This window comes from Cannabis sativa, chromosome 4 (genome assembly GCF_029168945.1).
Source record: "Cannabis sativa cultivar Pink pepper isolate KNU-18-1 chromosome 4, ASM2916894v1, whole genome shotgun sequence".
NCBI classification, from domain to species: Eukaryota; Viridiplantae; Streptophyta; class Magnoliopsida; order Rosales; family Cannabaceae; genus Cannabis; species Cannabis sativa.
Window position 1 is genome coordinate 19,532,893 of NC_083604.1, and position 25,052 is coordinate 19,557,944.

The window sequence follows — 25,052 nt, forward strand, 5'->3', positions numbered from 1 at the left end:
ATAGGTTAATGGATCGTCATCAATACCGTCACCTACGACCATATTGATTTCACCATCCAAGCCATAACGAGCGGGTTTTGTTGAAACTCTCCCACTACGACGAGGTATGGTTGTCTTACGAACGAAACTTTAGTAGTAGATTTCTCGGTTTGTTCAGGCGAGGGAGTGGGATCGTCTTCTTCACGAGTGGAAGAGGACGGAACATTGGAAGGACTTATATCGATAGCAATTCCTCTAGAACAACTTTACTTTTCGGTTTGTAGTCTTTAATATAGTTCTCTTCAAGGAAAGTAGCATTTGTAGAAACAAACACTTTATTATCCTTGTGACTATAAAATAGTCCACCCCTAGTCTCTTTAGAATTTCCAACAAACATGCATACTTCGGTACGTGATTCAAGTTTGCCTTCTTTCTTTCTTAAGACATGAGCAGGGCACCCCCAAATTCTGTAATGGCGCAAACTAGGTGTTCGACCATTCCAAAGTTCGACGGGTGTCTTAGGGAACTTTAGATGGAACAACATTTAAAATGTCATTTGCCATCTGTATAGCATATCCCCGGAAGGACGTAGACGAGTTGAATAACTCGGCATAGACCTAACCATTTCCAAAAGAGTGCGATTTCTTCTTTACGCAACTCCATTTTGTTGTGGAGTAGGCAGGGCGGTGTATTGGGATTCAATTCCAAGTTCAATTAAATGATCTTTGAACCGCATATCCATATATTCTCCACCCCTATCGATTCGCAAGATCTTTAATGATTTACCTAATTGGTTTTGGGCCAAAGCATGAAATTCTTGAAACTTTTCAAACGTTTGATTTCTTTTGCATTAGGTATAGAAAACTATATCTAGAGAAATCGTCAATGAAAGTGACAAAATACTCATAACCACCTCGGGCTTTGACATTCAAAGGTCACTTGAGACATCGGAATGCACTAACCACAGAGGGATTTTGGCACGCTCTCCCTTTGCGAGAAAGAACGTTTAGTCATTTTTCCTTCTAGGCAGGACTCGCATACTGGCAGTTCACCTAGGACGACATTTTTTAATGGACCGTCTTTGGTGAGCCTATTGAGTCTATCAAAGCCTATATGACCTAAACGTAAATGCCATAGATAAGTTTGATCATCATTATCAATCTCTTTTCTTTTTAGGTTTCTAGGTCTAGCTACCTTTGAAAAGTTCACTATTTAGTGAGATTTGAGTACTCGGTCTTAAAACATAAAGCCCTTGTTCCATTATAGCAACACATATTTGAAATCCATTACGAGAAATTGAACAATTTGTACTCGAAAAATTCAATATATAAGATTGTGTTTGCAAACATGAGACACTAATCAAGTTTCTACTAAAGTTTGGAATAAATAAAACATTTTCTAAAATTAAAAATCTTTGTTGAAACTTGATGCGGGCTTTTCCTCTAGCTTTGACCGATACTAATTCGCCATTGCCAACTTTAATTGTAACTCTCTCGGAAGTAGATTTTCCCGGGTTTCAAGCAAGCTGCAGTGAAGAACATACATGGTTAGTAGACCCGGAATCAACAATCCGGATGGATTTGTCGTTCTCTAAAACACATGATTCAAAGACAAAAGCATTACCTTCGTTTGAATTGTTTAGAAGCACAGGACATCGTTCTTCATGATGACCCTTTCCATTACAATTCGAACATAGAAGATTATGTCTGATAATTGTACTTGAAGAAGCAGTTTTGCTAGATCCTTCATACCTAGTCCTTTTCCTTCGATTGTTGATTGCAATCCCAGGGGGACCCATTGCAATCAAGTTCCGTTCATGGGCTCGTAATTCGTTTCGAGCTTGTCCATGTCGGAGGAGTTAGAATTGTTGATCATATAAGAGATAACAAATTCATTATACTCGGAGGAAGACTATTAAGGATAAGTTGGACCCATTGTTCTCTTGATAAATCAATTCCCGAGTAGATTTGCCTTTTGGAATTTCAGATTCATCATCAACAGGTGCGAGTTAATGCAACTACCAGGATGCATTTTCACACTATAGAGTTCTTTTGCTAAGATAGTAACTAAGAGAGGATCGGGGTGTGGGTTATTCATAATGACACTACAACACATCAATAAAACAGAAGTAAGGTTTTGGCTCATAAATTCATACACAATTTAGAAAATAGCAAGTAATTACATATGTTATAGAAATACTAAATCTAACATAGTTTATTTTCCAAGGTATTTCAACAAACTGACACAGTGTCCCGTTTAGGCGAGAGTCAAAGCATCATTCATTGAATAGAGTTGTCAGCTCATCTAAAATGATAAACATTCTAGCAACCTTTTATTCGATCAAGATTTGAATTCGGCGTTGTCCGTTTAGGCGAGAGTCAAGGCAATTCTATCTTATGAGCTTCCACCATTGTTTCATAACTTGCAAGTCAAGTATGGTCGCCACCATTAGGGTGATCTATACCATACAAAACACTTACAAACTACTTATCATGCGAGGTTAAACGGTGCGAAATTGCTAATGAACGTTCCTCCATTAGGGAGGATTACTCACTAAAACAAACACGGTGTAAAACCCACAATGGAGATCGAATGTCTCTTGATTAAAAGCTCATTATTTAAAAAAAATATATATATGTATTTTGTATAATCATAATATTCGATATTATAATAATGAAAAATTACAAATTAAAGTTGGTTTAATTAAAATCAACTTTAATTAATTTTCAATTATTATTTAAATTTGAAAAATAAATTCAAATAAATATCGAATAAGTTCCATAATATAATAATGAAAAATTAAAAATCAAAATTGATTTAAATAAAAAATCAACTTTAATTAATTTTCAATTATTAATTAAATTCAAAAATTTGAATTTTAAATGGAACAAATTTGAAAATATCTTGTTTAAGTTGTTTTAGAAAGAATCTAAAAAAATCAACTTAAATATCTTTCAAATCAGATTTAATTAAATTCAAAATTAAGTTGTAACCACTTAATTTTGTAGATATTTTAAGTTAAATATTCAAAAAAGATATTAACCTAAAAATATCTAAGATATTCCATTTTAAGTTAATATTTGAAAAATATCAACTTAAAAAATATCTAAAGAATCTTAATAACCAATTCCTAAAATTCCTCAACTTAATTTAAAATTTTGAATTCAAAAGATATTCAGATTTAAGTTGGTTAGTTATGTATAACTAAATATCAACTTAAATAGGAATATTTAATGAAAAATTTAAAATAAGTTCCAGAAAGAATCTAGATAGTTATAATTCTATATTTAATTAAATACAAGAAAATACATATAGTTTAGCTTAGAATATTAAATTCTTTAAACTATGATTTTCTAAATTAATTTCAAAATAAATGAAATTAATTATGTTGCTAATTCAATTTTAATTAGGTTAAACTAGTGTAATTAACCCTAGTACGATCATTCAAATCGAGCAAATGGGCCTTCACAATTGGGGTAGTTTGTGTGAGGGGGTGCGGGTTCGGTATGTCGTACCCACTTCTATGGCTCCCAACTCTCACACAAGGCCCAAAAGAGAGGAATTTAACCTTAATAAGAACAACTGTTATTAATTGAATAGGCCCAAAAGCTAAATGGGCCTAAATAAATCCTATCAATAATTATGATAATTTATTTTAGCAACATTAACCTATATGCATCTATAATAAAATTAAACACATAGGCTCACACAGGCACACTTTGGATGGGTCCTATCATGTTGCTAGGTCATACACAGATGAAAGAAGATTGTAAATTATACCTGTTACAAATTATTATCTTGACCAAGGGAGCCATCAGATCATTAGATGCGGCAAAAGGTAACCATGGCTATTTGCAATCAAGTAATAATAGGTTTTGAAAACTTACACATAAGTTAAAACACATACTCCCGCAACGGGGTTAGTTTGGATAGTTGGAAGTAGGATTTATTTAATTTTTTTTTTTTTTTTTTTTTAATAAATTTCGAATAAATAAATAATTAAATAAAAATTTAATATTCGAAAAAAAAAATAATTTCGGAATTAAAAAAAATAAATTTCGAAAATTTAAAAAATTAAACCTACTTTTTATCTTATATCTATTTAAAATTACATGATTATAAATATCTTATTTTAAATAAGGTCAAAATATCTTTTAAAATATTTATAAAATCTGACCTTAAATTTAAAAAAAATATAATCAAATTTAAAAATAAGATAGGTTTTTAAGCAAAAAGATAAATACTAATTCTATTCGAATTCAAATTACACTAATATCTTGAATTAATTTAAAAAAAAATTAATTCAAAATGATAATTAGAATTGAATTAGGAATAGTATTAGTATATATACAAAACCATACAAAAATTTGGAAGTTAATTCCATGAAAAAGTATGAAAAATTGAAGAAAAAGGGAAAAAACCGAAACTGTACGGACAGTTCTGCGATCGCAGAAAATATCAGCACAGCCCCGATTTTGTCAAATCTTCAAAAAATCATAACTAATTCAAATAAAATCCAAATTGAGTTCTGTAAAAGGCTAACTTGCTTAATTTTTTCCATACTATCCAATAAAAATAATTATAGAATCGAAATCACAATTATTTATCACGAAAATTTAACAAACATCAATCATTCATCAAATAACACTCAATACAACATGATACCATCCAAAGAACATACAAACAATCGTTTTAAAGTCCAAATTTCATGTAAGTAAATCAATTACCATGGCTCTGAGGCCAGTTGTTGGATATTATTTTACCAGGATCTTAGATCTACTCACAAGTATGTTTATTAACATCCTAAATATGAACTTTCTAAAACGATAAATTAAACACATATAAAGTTTAAGAAACCTTACATTGGGTGCAGCGGAATTATAATGACTCCTTCCGTTCAGATCTCTAACCCTTGATTCCTTTACGTAGCGAGTATTATCAAGATGCGAACCTGGATCTTCTTCTCTGAATCCTTGATGCTGAATCTCCTTTGCTGTTGATCTTTCTTCACAATCTTCCTCACTATGATTGAGGTATTGCTTGATGTGTGTGGGCACTACTCTAATCACTAAGAGAGGTTCGAAATTTTGAGGAAGAAAAGAGAGAGAGAGTGGCGGCTAGAGAAGAGAGTGGAGGCTCGATTTTTCGATTCGAAAGTGTAATTTTCACCGAAGCCTTCACTATCTATTTATAGCATTCCTTCTAGGGTTTGATTTGAATTATATGGCATTAAAATAATGAAAAAATCATTTAAAAAAGATAACATAAGTGGCCGGCCCTAGGCTAGGTGGTGGGCCTTGATTTTTGCAATTTTGCAATTTTACCACTTTTGTATCCGATTTTCTCAAAAATGCCAATTTCCTAATTCAATCATTTAAATGCCAATTCTAACTATTTAATAACTATAAATAATTATTAAATAATATTGTCATTTATCATATTTATTAATTGCACCATACAAAGTATCACAATTAACAAATATGCCACTGTTAACTCTTTCTTTACAATTTCGCCCTTACTTAGTGAAAATTTCACAAATAGACATAGTCTAATTTGTGAATTATAATTGATTAATCAAAACCAATTACATGAGTCTTACAAGCAATATTATCTCAACTAGTGGGGGGACCATGGGTCTATATAACTGAGCTTCCAATAAGTAGATCAAGAATTTAGCACTAAAATTCACTAACTTATTAATTCTTCGTTGAATCCACGCATAGAACTTAGAATTGCACTCTCAGTATATAGAATGCTCTATATGTTCCACCATATAGACACATCATTAGTTATCCATTGTTATAATCCTAATTTGATCAATGATCCTCTATATGAATGATCTACATAGTAAAGGGATTAAATTACCGTAACACCCTACCATGTATTTTATCCTTAAAACACTTGACCCCGTATAAATGATATTTCAGCTTATGTGAAATGAGATCTCCACCATTTATTTTCGTTTGGCCAAGCTCGAAGGAAATCATCCTTTGCTTACTATTTGCCAGATAGAAGCTATAGATTCCATGTTTATGCTAGCGCTCCCACTCAATTGCACTACCGTGTTCCCAAAATGTACGTATCACCCTGACCTAAAAGTAGGCTTAACTAACAAATCAAAGAACACGAATAGCCTTTCAAGATTGAGCCTAATCATAACAGGATTAAGATCATTTGATCTAGGATCAACTTGGCGATATTGACTTGAATAGATTTTACGGTAACTTTAATTAAATCTAATTCAAAGTTCAATATCGGTCCCTTCCGATGCATACTCCATGCATCCAACCTGAGCTTTACTTTAACCAATGTTCTGGAAAGAACATAGTATTTCTCCAAATACAAGTAAACTCTTGTTGTAGATTATCATATCAGTAAAACCCTGTGTCTGATAAATCTAGGAAACTTTATTCACATAGTCATGTTTACTTTCCAATGTGATGACAGCACAATAAACATGATCAAGTATGTGAAAAGGGTTTAAGATGAATTTATAAATCAATTAGACAAGCAATTGATAAAGTGAACCAAAACATACACAAATGAATGAAAAATACTTCTGTTTCTTTATTGATGTTGAATAAAATAGATTACATTGAAATGGAGTTTTATTTAGGGCATAAAACCTAACAACCCTCCCACTACGACGAGGTACGGTTGTCTTCTGAACAGAAAGTTTAGTAGTAGATTTCTCAGTTTGTTCAACTGAGGGAGTGGGATCGTCTTCTTCACGAGTGGAAGAGGACGGAACATTGGAAGGACTTATATCTTATAGGAATTCCTCTAGAACAACTTTACTTTTCGGTTTGTAGTCTTTAATATAGTTCTCTTCAAGGAAAGTAGCATTTGTAGAAACAAACACTTTATTATCCTTGTGACTATAAAATAGTCCACCCCTAGTCTCTTTAGAATTTCCGACAAACATGCATACTTCGGTACGTGATTCAAGTTTGCCTTCTTTCTTTCTTAAGACATGAGCAGGGCACCCCAAAATTCTGTAATGGCGTAAACTAGGTGTTCGACCATTCCAAAGTTCGACGGGTGTCTTAGGGACTGCTTTAGATGGAACAACATTTAGAATGTCATTTTCCATCTGTATAGCATATCCCCAGAAGGACGTAGACAGAGTTGAATAACTCAGCATAGACCTAACCATTTCCAAAAGAGTGCGATTTCTTCTTTCTGCAACTCCATTTTGTTGTGGAGTGGTTGGGGCAGTGTATTGGGATTCAATTCCAAGTTCAATTAAATGATCTTTGAACTGCATATCCATATATTCTCCACCCCTATCAGTTCGCAATATTTTTAATGATTTACCTAATTGGTTTTGGGCCGAAGCATGAAACTCCTGAAACTTTTCAAACGTTTCAGATTTCTTTTGCATTAGGTAAAGAAAACTATATCTAGAGAAATCGTCAATGAAAGTGACAAAATACTCATAACCACCTCGGGCTTTGACATTCAAAGGTCCGCAGACATCGGAATGCACTAACCCTAGAGGGATTTTGGCACGCTTTCCCTTTGCAGAGAAAGAACGTTTAGTCATTTTTCCTTCTAGGCAGGACTCGCATACTGGCAGTTCACCTAAGACGACATTTTTCAATGGAGCATCTTTGGTGAGCCTATTGAGTCTATCAAAGCCTATATGACCTAAACATAAATGCCATAGATAAGTTTGATCATCATTATCAATCTCTTTTCTTTTTAGGTTTCTAGGTCTAGCCACACTGAAAAGTTCACTATTTAGTGAGATTTGAGTACTCGGTCTTAAAACATAAAGCCCTTGTTCCATTATAGCAACACATATTTGAAATCCATTACGAGAAATTGAACAATTTGTACTCGAAAAATTCAATATATAAGATTGTGTTTGCAAACATGAGACACTAATCAAGTTTCTACTAAAGTTTGGAATAAATAAAACATTTTCTAAAATTAAAAATCTTTGTTGAAACTTGATGCGGGCTTTTCCTCTAGCTTTGACCGATACTAACTCGCCATTGCCAACTTTAAGCTGTAACTCTCCTGGAAGCAGATTTTCCCAAGTTTCAAGCAACTGCAGTGAAGAACATACATGGTTAGTAGACCCAGAATCAACAATCCAGATGGATTTGTCGTTCTCTAAAACACATGATTCAAAGACAAAAGCATTACCTTCGTTTGAATTGTTTAGAAGCCTGGGACATCGTTCTTCATGATGACCCTTTCAATTACAATTCGAACATAGAAGATTATGTCTGATAATTGTACTTGAAGAAGCAGTTCTGCTAAATCCTTCATACCTAGTCCTTTTCCTTCGATTATTGATTGCAAACCCAGGGGGACCCATTGCAATCAAGTTCCGTTCATGGGCTTGTAATTCTGCTTTGAGCTTGTCCATGTCGGAGGAGTTAGAATTGTTGATCATGTAAGAGATAACAAATTCATTATACTCCGGAGGAAGACTATTAAGGATAAGTTGGACCCATTGTTCTCTTGATAAATCAATTCCTAGTAGATTTGCCTTTTGGAACTTCAGATTCATCATCAACAGGTGCGAGTTAATGCAACTACCAGGATGCATTTTCACACTATAGAGTTCTTTTGCTAAGATAGTAACTAAGAGAGGATCGGGGTGAGGGTTATTCATAATGACACTACAACACATCAATAAAACAGAAGTAAGGTTTTGGCTCATAAATTCTTACACAATTTAGAAAATAACAAGTAATGACATATGTTATAGAAATACTAAATCTAACATAGTTTATTTTCCAAGGTATTTCAACAAACTGATACAGTGTCCCGTTTAGGCGAGAGTCAAAGCATTATCCATTGAATAGAGTTGTCAGCTCATCTAAAATGATAACCATTCTAGCAACCTTTTATTCGATCAAGATTGGAATTCAGCGTTGTCCCGTTTAGGCGAGAGTCAAGGCAATTCTATCTTATGAGCTTCCACCATTGTTTCATAACTTGCAAGTCAAGTATGGTCGACACCATTAGGGTGATCTATACCATACAAAACACTTACAAATTACTTATCATGCGAGGTTAAACGGTGCAAAATTGCTAATGAACGTTCCTCCATTAGGGAGGATTACTCACTAAAACAAACGCGGTGTAAAACCCACAATGGAGATCGAATGTCTCTTGATTATAAGCTCATTATTTTAAAAAAATATTATATGTATTTTGTATAATCATTTAATTCGATATTATAATAATGAAAAATTACAAACTAAAGTTGGTTTAAATAAAAAATCAACTTGAATTAATTGTCAATTATTATTTAAATTTGAAAAATAAATTCAAATAAATATCGAACAAGTTCCATAATATAATAATGAAAAATTACAAATCAAAATTGATTTAAATAAAAAATCAACTTTAATTAATTTTCAATTATTAATTAAATTCAAAAAATAAATTTGAATATAAAATGGAACAAATTTGAAAATATCTTGTTTAAGTTGTTTTAGAAGAATCTAAAAAATCAACTTAAATATCTTTCAAATCAGATTTAATTAAATTTAAAATTAAGTTGTAACCACTTAATTTGAAGATATTCCATTTTAAGTTAATATTTGAAAAGATATTAACCAAAAAAAATATCTAAAGAATCTTAATAACCAATGCCTAAAATTCCTCAACTTAATTTTTGAAATTTTGAATTCAAAAGATATTCAGATTTAAGTTGGTTAGTTGTAGATAACTAAATATCAACTTAAATGGGAATATTTAATGAAAAATTTAAATTAAGCTTCAGAAAGAATCTAGATGGTTATAATTCTATATTTAATTAAGTACAAGAAAATACATATAGTTTAGCTTAGAATATAAAATTCTTTAAACTATGATTTTCTAAATTAATTTCAAAATAAATGAAATTAATTATGTTGCTAATCAACTTTAATTAGGTTAAACTAGTGTAATTAACCTAGTATAGTCATTCAAATCAGGCAAATGGGCATTCACAATTGGGGTGGTTCATGTGAGGGGGTGTTGGGTTCAGTATGTCGTACCCACTTCTATGGCTCCCAACTCTCACACAAGGCCCAAAAGAGAAGAATTTAACCTTAATAAGAACAACTGTTATTAATTGAATAAGCCCAAAAACTAAATGGGCCTAAATAAATTCTATCAAGAACTATGATAATTTATTTTAGCAACATTAACCTATATGCATCTATAATAAAATTAAACACATAGGCTCACACAGGCACACTTTGGATGGGTCCTATCATGTTGCTAGGTCAAACATAGATGAAAGAAGATTGTAAATATACCTGTTACAAATTATTATCTTGACCAAGGGAGCCATCAGATCATTAGATCTGGCAAAAAGTAACCATGGCTATTTGCAATCAAGTAATAATAGGTTTTGAAAACTTACAAACAAGTTAAAACACATACTCCTGCAACAAGGTTAGGTGGATAGTTGGATGTAGGATTTATTTAATTTTAAATTAAATATTTAATTTCAAAAATAATTAAATAATAAAAAAAAAATTCGAAAATTTAAAAAAAATTTGAAAAAAAATTCGAATTTTAAAAAAGAAATTTAAATTTAAAATTAAACCTACAATTTTTGAAAAAATTAGGTTTCAACTAACCTAAATATCATTTCAAAAATTTGCTAACTACTTTTAAATTTTAAATGTTATTTTATAAATAAAAATTAAATAAAAAATTAGAAAAGATAAATAAATATCTTTTTCAAATTTTAAATGTAATTTAAACAAATAAAATAACAAAATTTAAAAAATTCGCAAAATATCTTATATCATTTAAAAATTACATGATTATAAATATTTTATTTTAAATTTAAAATAAGATAAGATATAATTAAATTTTAAAATAAGATAGATTTTTAAGCAAGAAGATAGATACTAATTCTATTCAAATTCAAATTACACTAATATCTTGAATTAAATTTTAAAAATATTAAATTAATTCAAAATGATAATTAGAATTGAATTAGGAATAGTAATAGTATAAATACAAAACTATACCAAAAATCGGAAGTTAATTCCATGAAAAAGCATGAAAAATCGAAGAAAAACGAAAAAATTGTTAACTGTACGGACAGTTTTGCGATCGCAGGAAAATTTCGGTAAATTCTCGATTTTTCAAATCTTCAAAAATTCATAACTAATTCAAATAAAATCGAAATTGAGTTCTGTAAAAGGCTAACTTGCTTAATTTTTCCCATACTATCCAATAAAAATAATTCCAGAAACAAAATCGCAATTATTTTTCACGAAAATTTACAAACATCAATCAATCATCAAATAACACTCAATACAACATGATACCATCCAAAAAACATACAAACAATCGTTTTAAAGTCCAAATTTCTTGCAAGTAAATCAATTACCATGGCTCTGATACCAGTTGTTGGAAATTATTTTACCAGGATCTTAGATCTACTCACAAGTATGTTTATTAACATCCTAAATAAGAACTTTCTAAAACGATAAATTAAACACATATAAAGTTTAAGAAACCTTACATTGGGTGCAGCGGAATTAAATGACTCATACATTCGGATCTCTAACCCTTGAATCCTTTCTGTAGCAGAGTATTATCAAGATCTGAACCTAGATCTCTTTCTCTGAATCCTTGATGCTGAATCTCCTTTGCTGATGATCTTTCTTCACGATCTTCCTCACTATTAAATAATATTGTCATTTATCATATTTATTAATTGAACCATACAAAGTATCATAATTAACAAATACGCCCCTATTAACTCTTTCTTTACAATTTCGCCCTTACTTAGTGAAAATTTCACAAATAGACATAGTCTAATTTGTGAATTATAATTGATTAATTAAAACCAATTACATGAGTCTTACAAACAATATTATCTCAACTAGTGGGGGGACCATGGGTCTATATAACCGAGCTTCCAATAAGTAGATCAAGAATTTAGCACTAAAATTCACTAACTTATTAATTCTTCGTTGAATCCACGCATAGAACTTAGAATTGTACTCTCAGTATATAGAATGCTCTATATGTTCCACCATATAGACACATCATTAGTTATCCATTGTTATAATCCTAATGTGATCAATGATCCTCTATATGAATGATCTACACAGTAAAGGGATTAAATTACCGTAACACCCTACTATGTATTTTATCCTTAAAACACTTGACCCCGTATAAATGATATTTCAGCTTATGTGAAATGAGATCTCCACCATTTATTTTTCGTTTGGTCAAGCTCGAAGGAGATTGTAATACCCGGTAAAAAAAAAATATACATATATTTTAAATTTTATTTGTTATACAATTTGTGTGAGAATAAATATTCATTTATTTCTACTAATAGTGAATAGAGACTATTGCTTAGAATAGTATTGATAGATTTCTAAACATAGTTGAAATTATAGTAAGTGTTAAGGTAAAATTAAAGTCTTTTTACGAATTAGGATAATTACTCAATTAAAGCCCAATATGAAAGTCTATTAGAGTTTTATAGATTATTTAGTGGGTTTAATCTATTGTATGAAGTGCATTAAATAACATTATAATGGAATTAATGTCACAAAAATTCGTAGGTTTTGATAAATTCGCAGGATTAAAAACTGTTTTACTAAAATGATCATATCTAGAGTTTTAGAGCTCCGATTGAGGTGATTCCAGTGGCGTTGGAAAGATAATTCAAAGATCTATAAATTTTGTAAAAATAGTTATATCATAATTCGGAATTTTTTCTAGGTGAAAACTGAGCCTAAAGTTACGAAATAAATGGCTTACTTTTAAAATTTAAAAATTTAGATATTTGTTGATTTAATAATATTTTAGCATTTTATTATATATTATTATTTTTAGTTAACCTAAACCTATCAGAATACGATATCTCATAATCTTTTTATCAAACCCTAAAGTATCATAGTTTTATTTTTCCTCTCCAAACCAATTAGTCAAAGCCTCATTCTTCTTCATGTTTGCTCCTCTCAAACCTTCCACAATTCTTCTTATTTTCTACCTTCATTCTTAAAGTTTTGGATTTATAATCAAGGCTTGCGGGCTTGAGACATCGAATAGAAATATGTGAAGAGGTATGAAATATTTTCTTACTCAATAATGCTAAATGTTATCTAGGGTTCGGATCTATTATATTTTTTCGTTTTCAGAAAAACAAGTTTCAGTAAAGTGACGATATCTCTCTTGATATTGATCTGTTTTTTAGAGATTTTTATATCGTTGGAATGCTTATTCGATTTCCCATAAGTTTTATGAAGAAACTTTTTGTTAATTCGAAGTCATACTATGTCAAAAAGTTAGTTTTATTCAATATCATGTGATTCGTTTCTTGAATCTTGTTCTTGCAAAACTGTTTTGGTAAAATTGTAATATCTCCTTGAATATAATTTCAATTTCAAAGATTTTGGTATCATTGGAAAGGGAATTTAATTTCCTAAAACTTTGATGAAGATGTTATCTTCTAGTTCTGAACCATTCAATGTCAAAAGTTTGTATTTTTGCTAAGTTGTGTAATTCGTTACTCCATATTCTTTCTCAGAAATAGTTTCAGTAAAACAATCATAACTCCCTCAGTTTTAAGCCATTTTTAATGATCTTTATATCATTGGAAAGATAATGAAATTTTCTATAAATTTTATGAAGACAACTTTCACTGAATTAGTATATTTGTTGGTCAAAAATAGTGATCTTTCTGCTGTACTGTAAGAGTACGAATTTTAATGTTAGGGCCTTGAACCATGTGTTGTTATAGGTAGTAGTGACGAGATAACAAGTCTTAAGCAGTGGGATTTGAGGATCTTGTCCTCAACAAGAAACTTTATTGAGGTGCTTGGAGTAGCAAGAAGGTGTTCTTAACAACTGAGGTAAGAAGAGTGGACATCTGTGCACAGGGTGTATGTTGAAACATACAACTTTATTGTGGGTTTGATGTTCATGTGTTTATAAGATTTTGTACTATGAATTGTTGTTATGTTAGTATTGTTAGTATGTGATAGTGATAAGGCTTTTGACTGTTTGTGTGAGAATAACACTTATAGGATATGTTTTCTGCTACTGGTGTGAGCATAGCACTGCAGGATATATTTTTGGCTGCTTGTATGGGTTTACTTGCAGGTTATCCTTTCATGGGTGAGTACAACTTGTGATAAGGGATTGCCCTATTGGATGTCGAGTGTGAGAACAGCACAAGGCAGGGCAAGTTACACTTCATGTCTGATCAACATGAGTGGGAGTAGATTATCGTATGTGAGGACAATGTGCGATAAAATACTATGTGTTATGGGTGTGAGTATAGCATGCATTAAGATTACATTGTGATATGATGTTATATTGTATTTGAGAATAGTATGTGATATGATATGTTGGTATATGTATGCAAGTATGGTATGAATTGATTTGATGTTGTGATATTGTTATACTTATGACTATGTTATCTGGTTGGGGGGGAGTTATGTCCTACATAGCTCTTCTTACTGGGCGTTAGCTCACGGGTACTCTGTGTGCAGGTAAAGGCAAAACTATATAGTGAGGGTGGCGAGCTCGAGGCGTGGATTACATGTTAGGGGATTGTCACGATGTTTTGGTTTAAAAATATTTCATTTAAGATTATGATTCAAATAGTTTTTGTAAAGCTTTATATTTTAAGGTTATGAATAAATAAATGTTTTGTTTTAAAAATAATGAGATCTCATGCTTAGTTACTTTTCATTAAAGAAGTCTTTTATTGTCTTTATCTTAAATGGTTTTAAACGGACTAGCTAGTGTGACGTCTCGGGAAATCGGGGCGTTACAATATGGTATCAGAGCAATACGGTCCTAAAGGATGTGGTTGACCCTAACATGTAAAGTTCATTGCCACAAGACGAGCTCGACTCACTGTGCTGTAAGTTTTAGTTAATCTGTTCAAGTTAGTCTTACATATTTTATGTTGCGTTACATCTTCAGTGTAACTAGAAGTTTTCTTTGTGTTTAGAAGATTATGTTTTAAAATTTTATGGGTAGGATTCGATCAATGAGATATTTTTGGAAGAAAAAAAAAAATTTAAGAGAATGTTTCAAGGTATTGCTATATTACGTAATTTAAGTTGGATTTTTTTGATAAGTTGTACTTATTTTCATAAATAAGGAGCATAAGAAGAGTTTTTTTCAAAAGAAATTGTGTTATAAGCAGATTGGAATAGAGTATGTTAGGAAAAAAAAAGAGAATTTAGTTGTTATATTAGTATTTCTAACGAGAGTGTATGTTTCAGGTTTAATAAATTAGACATATATAACTATTGGTACGTTCTTAAGTTTAATTTTTTTTTAAGTATTAATGGATAGATAATTTTAAGCTCTACTCTTTTATTAGAGATAATTAAGTTGAATTTTGGTTAAGGGTGAAATCTAATCATTAAGGTTATAATAGAAGAATAGATTGTGACAGTCAGTAGCCCCGTGATTCGTAAGGAAATTAGATAGTTTTGTATGTGTTTATGTGCATAAATTTAAATTCTTTATGTATTGAAATATGACTTATGATTTGTTTTTATGAATATGTATATGGTACTGAGAATGTGTGGTATGGACACAATATGAGTTTGTGAATTGATACATATAGATTATGGTTGTATGACTTGTATATGTTGTATGTTGTATTTGTATGTTTCAGGTTGTGTGTTGTATGATGTATTTGTATGTTGCATGTTATATGTTGTATGTTGTATGCTAACGTCTCAGGTAAAGTGGGGGACCATGGTGGGGTATGATACGGGATAAGGCCGTTGAATGTAGAGATACCCTACCCTGCATTTTACTGAGTCGTGTATGACATTGTTATAGTGGGGTATGATACAGTGATGTTACTGTTGAATATAGAGATACCCTATCCTATAACAATGGTAGGGCTACATAGGCCCAGGTTATTATATGGGCAGATTAGGCCCAGGATATTGTAAGGCCAGGCTAGGCCCAGGTTATGTAAGTAATGGCTATGATATGCCAATGTTATGGTAAAGACATTATATGATTGAAATAATTTTTATATGTTATTGCTATGATTGTGCTATGAGTATGATGTTAGGGTTGTGATCCCTACATATATGTAATGGTTTCGTTTAGTACAAATAAATGATATATGATTAAGCGAGTAAAGAAAAATATATATGAGAATTGGATTAAGCGATTTTCGTTCTCGAGTTATTCTTGGAAAGAGTGATTTTGATAGAAAACTTTATTCATATTTCATTAGTTGGATGGATTAGTAAATGTTTCTTTTATAGTGATATGCATGTAGCTCATTCCTGAGAGTATGTTAACTTGTATGCTTCTAAGCCTATATATTGGCTAGCTCGCATGTGTAAGAAGACCTTTAACGATCTTTAGCTTACATGTAGTTCATGTAATTTATAGAAGACATGTGGTCTGTTTGAATGACATCGGTTTGTTGATGATATATTGGATCGTTATGTGTAGGGCAACATTCTTAATAATTATGCTACGTAACTATAATAACGGAATTGTAGCTTTATGGAGGAAATTAAGTTAAAAAAAAAAAATTAACATTCAATGAAAGAATGGGAACAATTAAAGAGAAGTTTGCATAAGTTCTTCTACCCTACTCCTTGTTGTTTGTTATTTTTGTATTGTATAATGTGTTCTCAAGTGGCATATAAGGATGTTCATAAGAGAAGAGTTTTTTTTTATATAAAATTGCGAGCATGTTATTGCAAAATTTATGTATTTAAAGCACGTATATGTAAGTATTGTGATGGAGTATGTTTGTTATTTAAGTAATATATAAAGGAATAGCAATACTTAAATTAGGCTGTATATGTTATATGTGTTGTAGTTTGACCAATAAGATAAAAGTTAAGTACATATTTGTTGGGTCCATAAGGTAGATAAGGAGGTCATGTACTAAGTGGTGACAAACATGAAGTCCCTCGTGTATTTGGTAGTTACATTTCGAGGACGAAATTTCTTTAAGGAGGGTAGAATGTAATACCCGGTAAAAAAAAAATATACATATATTTTAAATTTTATTTGTTATACAATTTGTGTGAGAATAAATATTCATTTATTTCTACTAATAGTGAATAGAGACTATTGCTTAGAATAGTATTGATAGATTTCTAAACATAGTTGAAATTATAGTAAGTGTTAAGGTAAAATTAAAGTCTTTTTACGAATTAGGATAATTACTCAATTAAAGCCCAATATGAAAGTCTATTAGAGTTTTATAGATTATTTAGTGGGTTTAATCTATTGTATGAAGTGCATTAAATAACATTATAATGGAATTAATGTCACAAAAATTCGTAGGTTTTGATAAATTCGCAGGATTAAAAACTGTTTTACTAAAATGATCATATCTAGAGTTTTAGAGCTCCGATTGAGGTGATTCCAGTGGCGTTGGAAAGATAATTCAAAGATCTATAAATTTTGTAGAAATAGTTATATCATAATTCGGAATTTTTCTAGGTGAAAACTGAGCCTAAAGTTACGAAATAAATGGCTTACTTTTAAAATTTAAAAATTTAGATATTTGTTGATTTAATAATATTTTAGCATTTTATTATATATTATTATTTTTAGTTAACCTAAACCTATCAGAATACGATATCTCATAATCTTTTTATCAAACCCTAAAGTATCATAGTTTTATTTTTCCTCTCCAAACCAATTAGTCAAAGCCTCATTCTTCTTCATGTTTGCTCCTCTCAAACCTTCCACAATTCTTCTTATTTTCTACCTTCATTCTTAAAGTTTTGGATTTATAATCAAGGCTTGCGGGCTTGAGACATCGAATAGAAATATGTGAAGAGGTATGAAATATTTTCTTACTCAATAATGCTAAATGTTATCTAGGGTTCGGATCTATTATATTTTTTCGTTTTCAGAAAAACAAGTTTCAGTAAAGTGACGATATCTCTCTTGATATTGATCTGTTTTTAGAGATTTTTATATCGTTGGAATGCTTATTCGATTTCCCATAAGTTTTATGAAGAAACTTTTTGTTAATTCGAAGTCATACTATGTCAAAAAGTTAGTTTTATTCAATATCATGTGATTCGTTTCTTGAATCTTGTTCTTGCAAAACTGTTTTGGTAAAATTGTAATATCTCCTTGAATATAATTTCAATTTCAAAGATTTTGGTATCATTGGAAAGGGAATTTAATTTCCTAAAACTTTGATGAAGATGTTATCTTCTAGTTCTGAACCATTCAATGTCAAAAGTTTGTATTTTTGCTAAGTTGTGTAATTCGTTACTCCATATTCTTTCTCAGAAATAGTTTCAGTAAAACAATCATAACTCCCTCAGTTTTAAGCCATTTTTAATGATCTTTATATCATTGGAAAGATAATGAAATTTTCTATAAATTTTATGAAGACAACTTTCACTGAATTAGTATATTTGTTGGTCAAAAATAGTGATCTTTCTGCTGTACTGTAAGAGTACGAATTTTAATGTTAGGGCCTTGAACCATGTGTTGTTATAGGTAGTAGTGACGAGATAACAAGTCTTAAGCAGTGGGATTTGAGGATCTTGTCCTCAACAAGAAAATTTATTGAGGTGCTTGGAGTAGCAAGAAGGTGTTCTTAACAACTGAGGTAAGAAGAGTGGACATCTGTGCACAGGGTGTATGTTGAAACATACAACTTTATTGTGGGTTTGATGTTCATGTGTTTATAAGATTTTGTACTATGAATTGTTGTTATGTTAGTATTGTTAGTATGTGATAGTGATAAGGCTTTTGACTGTTTGTGTGAGAATAACACTTATAGGATATGTTTTCTGCTACTGGTGTGAGCATAGCACTGCAGGATATATTTTTGGCTGCTTGTATGGGTTTACTTGCAGGTTATCCTTTCATGGGTGAGTACAACTTGTGATAAGGGATTGCCCTATTGGATGTCGAGTGTGAGAACAGCACAAGGCAGGGCAAGTTACACTTCATGTCTGATCAACATGAGTGGGAGTAGATTATCGTATGTGAGGACAATGTGCGATAAAATACTATGTGTTATGGGTGTGAGTATAGCATGCATTAAGATTACATTGTGATATGATGTTATATTGTATTTGAGAATAGTATGTGATATGATATGTTGGTATATGTATGCAAGTATGGTATGAATTGATTTGATGTTGTGATATTGTTATACTTATGACTATGTTATCTGGTTGGGGGGGGGGGGGTTATGTCCTACATAGCTCTTCTTACTGGGCGTTAGCTCACGGGTACTCTGTGTGCAGGTAAAGGCAAAACTATATAGTGAGGGTGGCGAGCTCGAGGCGTGGATTACATGTTAGGGGATTGTCACGATGTTTTGGTTTAAAAATATTTCATTTAAGATTATGATTCAAATAGTTTTTGTAAAGCTTTATATTTTAAGGTTATGAATAAATAAATGTTTTGTTTTAAAAATAATGAGATCTCATGCTTAGTTATTTTTCATTAAAGAAGTCTTTTATTGTCTTTATCTTAAATGGTTTTAAACGGACTAGCTAGTGTGACGTCTCGGGAAATCGGGGCGTTACAGAGATCATCCTTTGCTTTCTATTCGCCAGATAGAAGCTATAGATTCCATGTTTATGCTAGCGCTCCCACTCAATTGCACTACCGTGTTCCCAAAAAGTATGTATCACCCTGACCTAAAAGTAGGCTTAAATAACAATTCAAGGAACACGAATAGCCTTTCAAGATTGAGCCTAATCATAACAGGATTAAGATCATTTGATCTAGGATCAACTTGGCGATATTGACTTGAATAGATTTTACGGTAAGTTTAATTAAATCTAAGTCAAAGTTCAATATTTGTCCCTTCCGATGCATACTCCATGCATCCAACCTGAGCTTTACTTTAACCAATGTTCTGGAAAGAACATAGTATTTCTCCAAATACAAGTAAACTCTTGTTGTAAATTATCATATCAGTAAAACCCTGTGTCTGATAAATCTAGGAAACTTTATTCACATAGTCATGTTTACTTTCCAATGTGATGACAGCACAATAAACATGATCAAGTATGTGAAAAGGGTTTAAGATGAATTTATAAATCAATTAGACAAGCAATTGATAAAGTGAGCCAAAACATACACAAATGAATGAAAAATACTTCTGTTTCTTTATTGATGTTGAATAAAATAGATTACATTGAAATGGAGTTTTATTTAGGGCATAAAACCTAACACACTCAACCAAGGTAACGTGATACATTATCAAAGAACTTTAATGGTATCAATAACTATTACAACAGTTAATCTAAACTGGAACATATAATCAAGATCAAGCATTTATTCTGATAATAGCTAATTTATTATATTATTTCCATGTTTAAAATTATGTGTCGCAAAGGGTACTGTAGAATAAAGTCCACCCCTAAGTTTATAGAGATTATGGTCCACCCCTAAAGGTTGTCAATCTCTACTAAGTGTGATAGAGAATCTGTGGAGTTGAATATAATCCAGAGTTTATTAGATATAAAAGATCGTTTGAACTGCATATTATTCTTAACTTTTCTCCACCCCTATCAAATCAAAAGATCCTTTTATTAAACAAATTCTCAAATAATTGTTTTTGGAACTAACAATTATTCATAAACATAGAAATAATTTCTAGTGTTTTTGTAGTAATAACTCTGTAAGGAGTTTAAATACCTTTTGAATTTGTATCAATAATAAAAACACATACATTTGCAAACATAAATATAACAATTGGTAATAGATAAGATAAAGTACTGAAACTCAACTCATAAATTGCAATTTATTTGAAAAAGATACTTTATTATAAACCAAAAAATTGTTTGCAATATTATGAGAACCAAACAGGGAATTAAGATCCCAAAACTTGAAATCCAAATTGTTTGAAAAAAAACTAAACAATTAATTCAAATGAAAGAGCTTCTTCTTTATTGTAGACAATCTCCATCCACCATCTAGCTTTCTAATCCAACTCGCTAAGACAGCACCCGAGTTTAAGAAGCTTTAGCTATAAGAAGAATAATAAACAAGGTTAGTAGTCCAGAATTAATAATCCAAAAGGATAATAATTCACTAAAAACACATCAGTTTATAAAGAAAATACCTTGTTTCTTTGCGAGATACTTAGGACATTGGGATTTCCAATGGCCTTTCTCATTGCAGTAGAAACACTTTCCTTTTGGTGTATTACCAGAAGCTCCAGCATTTTTGTTCTTAGCTGCATTCGCAGCTTGAGCTCGCTTCTTGGCATTTTTCCACTTCTTCTTATGATTGGATTTGGAAGTAGAAGCAACATGTGCCTCAGGATTACTCGTCTTATTACCATTTCCAGAATTCTGAGGTTTACTCCCTCTTTTCTTGGGACCTCCAATAAAATTTTCATATGTCTGAAGGTCATTGACTAGAGTATGAAAGTCTTGTTCCTTCTTATTCATGACTAAAGTATGTCTGAAGGGCAGAAAATCCGGAGTAAGACTATTCAAGATGAGACTCACTTGAGTAGTCTGATCCATTTCAGCACCATGATTCTGGGCTTCCTGGAAATAACTAGCCATCTGGAGAAGGTGATCACGCACATTCTGATGGGGTTCCATCCATGCGTTGATGAATTTCTTAGTTGCGTCAAAACGAGACTGGATAGATGCCATACCGAATAGCTCAGTTAACTGCGTCATGATTTCTGCAGTCGTGACAGTGTTTGCAAACCTTGTTTTCAAGGTGTCAACCATGCTGGAAAGCATGAAGTAACGAGCTTTATTGTTAGCATTCTGCCAACGCTCGAACTTCTCTTTCACAGTTTTGGTTGCATTGTCACCTGGCTGCTCAGGGGATGGCTCAGTCAACACAAACGAGGCACTTTCACCTATGAGAGCAATATGAATGTTCTCTCTCCACTTTGGGAAGTTAGACCCATTTAGCTTATTTTCAGTTAAGAGTGACAACATGGGATTTGACATTGCAATTCAGGATACTACAAGATAACACATATGTTAGGTTTTATGCCCTAAATAAAACTCCATTTCAATGTAATCTATTTTATTCAACATCAATAAAGAAACAGAAGTATTTTTCATTCATTTGTGTATGTTTTGGTTCACTTTATCAATTGCTTGTCTATTTGATTTATAAATTCATCTTAAACCCTTTTCACATACTTGATCATGTTTATTGTGCTGTCATCATATTGGAAAGTAAACATGACTATGTGAATAAAGTTTCCTAGATTTATCAGACACAGGGTTTTACTGATATGATAATCTACAACAAGAGTTTACTTGTATTTGGAGAAATACTATGTTCTTTCCAGAACATTGGTTAAAGTAAAGCTCAGGTTGGATGCATGGAGTATGCATCGGAAGGGACCGATATTGAACTTTGACTTAGATTTAATTAAACTTACCGTAGAATCTATTCAAGTCAATATCGCCAAGTTGATCCTAGATCAAATGATCTTAATCCTGTTATGATTAGGCTCAATGTTGAAAGGCTATTCGTGTTCTTTGATTTGTTAGTTAAGCCTACTTTTACGTCAGGGTGATACGTACATTTTGGGAACACGGTAGTGCAATTGAGTGGGAGCGCTAGCATAAACATGGAATCTATAGCTTCTATCTGGCAAATAGTAAGCAAAGGATGATCTCCTTCGAGCTTGACCAAACGAAAATAAATGGTGGAGATCTCATTTCACATAAGCTGAAATATCATTTATACGGGGTGAAGTGTTTTAAGGATAAAATACATAGTAGGGTGTTACGGTAATTTTAATCCCTTTACTGTGTAGATCATTCATATCGAGGATCATTGATCACATTAGGATTATAACAATGGATAACTTATGATGTGTCTATATGGTGGAACATATAGAGCATTCTATATACCGAGAGTGCAATTCTAAGTTCTATGCGTGGATTCAACGAAGAATTAATAAGTTAGTGAATTTTAGTGCTAAATTCTTGATCTACTTATTGGAAGCTCGGTTATATAGACCCATGGTCACCCCACTAGTTGAGATAATATTTCTTGTAAGACTCATGTAATTGGTTTTAATTAATCAATTATAATTCACGAATTAGACTATGTCTATTTGTGAAATTTTCACTAAGTAAGGGCGAAATTGTAAAGAAAGAGTTAATAAGGGCATATTTGTTAATTATGATACTTTGTATGGTTCAATTAATAAATATGATAAATGACAATATTATTTAATAATTATTTATAGTTATTAAATAGTTAGAATTGGCATTTAAATGATTAAATTAGGAAATTGGCATTTTTGAGAAAATCAGATACAAAAGGTGTTAAAATTGCAAAATTGCAAAAATCAAGGCCCAGTCCACCTAGCCATGGCCGGCCACCTATTGTAGCTTTTTAAGTTGATTTTTTCATTATTTTAATGCCATATAATTCAAATCTAACCCTAGTGGAATGCTATAAATAGATAGTGAAGGCTTCAGGAAAATCACACTTTCTGAATCAGAAAAACCTAGCCTCCACTCTCTCTTCTCTAGCCGCCACTCTCTCTCTTCTTTCTTCCTTTAAATTTCGAAATTACTTTAGTGATTAGAGTAGTGCCCACACACATCAAGCAATACCTCAATCATAGTGAGGAAGATCGTGAAGAAAGATCATCAGCAAAGGAGATTCAGCATCAAGGATTCAGAGAAAGAGATCCAGGTTCAGATCTTGATAATACTCTGCTACAGAAAGGATTCAAGGGTTAGAGATCTTAACAGAAGGAGTCATTTAATTCCGCTGCACCCAATGTAAGGTTTCTTAAACTTTATATGTGTTTAATTTATCGTTTTAGAAAGTTCTTATTTAGGATGTTAATAAACATACTTGTGAGTAGATCTAAGATCCTGGTAAAATAATATCCAACAACTGGCCTCAGAGCCATGGTAATTGATTTACTTGCAAGAAATTTGGACTTTAAAACGATTGTTTGTATGTTCTTTGGATGGTATCATGTTGTATTGAGTGTTATTTGATGATTGATTGATGTTTGTGAAATTTTCGTGAAAAATAATTGCGATTTTATCTCTGGAATTATTTTTATTGGATAGTATGGAAAAAATTAAGCAAGTTAGCCTTTTACAGAACTTAATTTGGATTTTATTTGAATTAGTTATGATTTTTTGAAGTTTTGAAAAAATCGGGGCTGTGCTGATATTTTCCTGCGATCGCAGATCTGTGCGTACAGTTTCGAATTTTTTTGTTTTTCTTCAATTTTTCATGCTTTTTCATGGAATTAACTTCCATTTTTTTGTATAGTTTTGTATTTATACTATTACTATTACTATTCCTAATTCAATTCTAATTATCATTTTGAATTAATTTAATATTTTTTAAATTTAATTCAAGATATTAGTGTAATTTGAATTTGAATAGAATTAGTATTTATCTTCTTGCTTAAATATCTATCTTATTTTTAAATTTGATTATATTTTTTTAAAATTTAAGGTCAGATTTTATAAGATATTTATAAAATCTTTTAAGATATTTTAAAATATCTTATCTTTTTAAGATATTTTTAATTATATCTTATCTTTTAAGATTTTTTTAAATCTTTTTAGATATTTTGACCTTATTTAAATTTAAAATAAGATATTTATAATCATGTAATTTTAAATAGATGTAAGATATTTTGCTAATTTTTTAAATTTTGTTATTTTATTTATTTAAATTACATTTAAAATTTGAAAAAGATATTTAATTATCTTTTCTAATTTTTTATTTAATTTTCATTTATAAAATAACATTTAAAATTTAAAAGTAGTTAGCAAATTTTTGAAATGATATTTAGGTTGGTTGAAACCTAATTTTTCAAAATTGTAGGTTTAATTTTAAATTTAAATATTAAATTAATTTTTCGAAATTTTTTTTAAATTTTTTTTATTTTTCGAATTTTTTTTTAATAATTTTTCGAAATTAATTATTTAATTTAAAATTAAATAAATCCTACATCCAACTATCCAACTAACCTTGTTGCAGGAGTATGTGTTTTAACTTGTATGTAAGTTTTAAAAACCAATTATTACTTGATTGCAAATAGCCATGGTTACTTTTTGCCAGATCTAATGATCTGATGGCTCCCTTGGTCAAGATAATAATTTGTAACAGGTATA

General features: G+C 30.9%; 1 long non-coding RNA gene across 1 annotated transcript; it reads right to left on the reverse strand.

The window, feature by feature from the left end:
- Positions 1-7,821: 7,821 nt before the first annotated feature.
- On the reverse strand, positions 7,822-8,817 carry LOC133036465 (uncharacterized). Its single transcript, XR_009687102.1, has 2 exons — positions 8,134-8,817; positions 7,822-8,035 (listed from the first exon to the last, which is right to left on the reverse strand). It is a non-coding gene; the product is annotated as an uncharacterized LOC133036465 (long non-coding RNA).
- Positions 8,818-25,052: the final 16,235 nt, after the last annotated feature.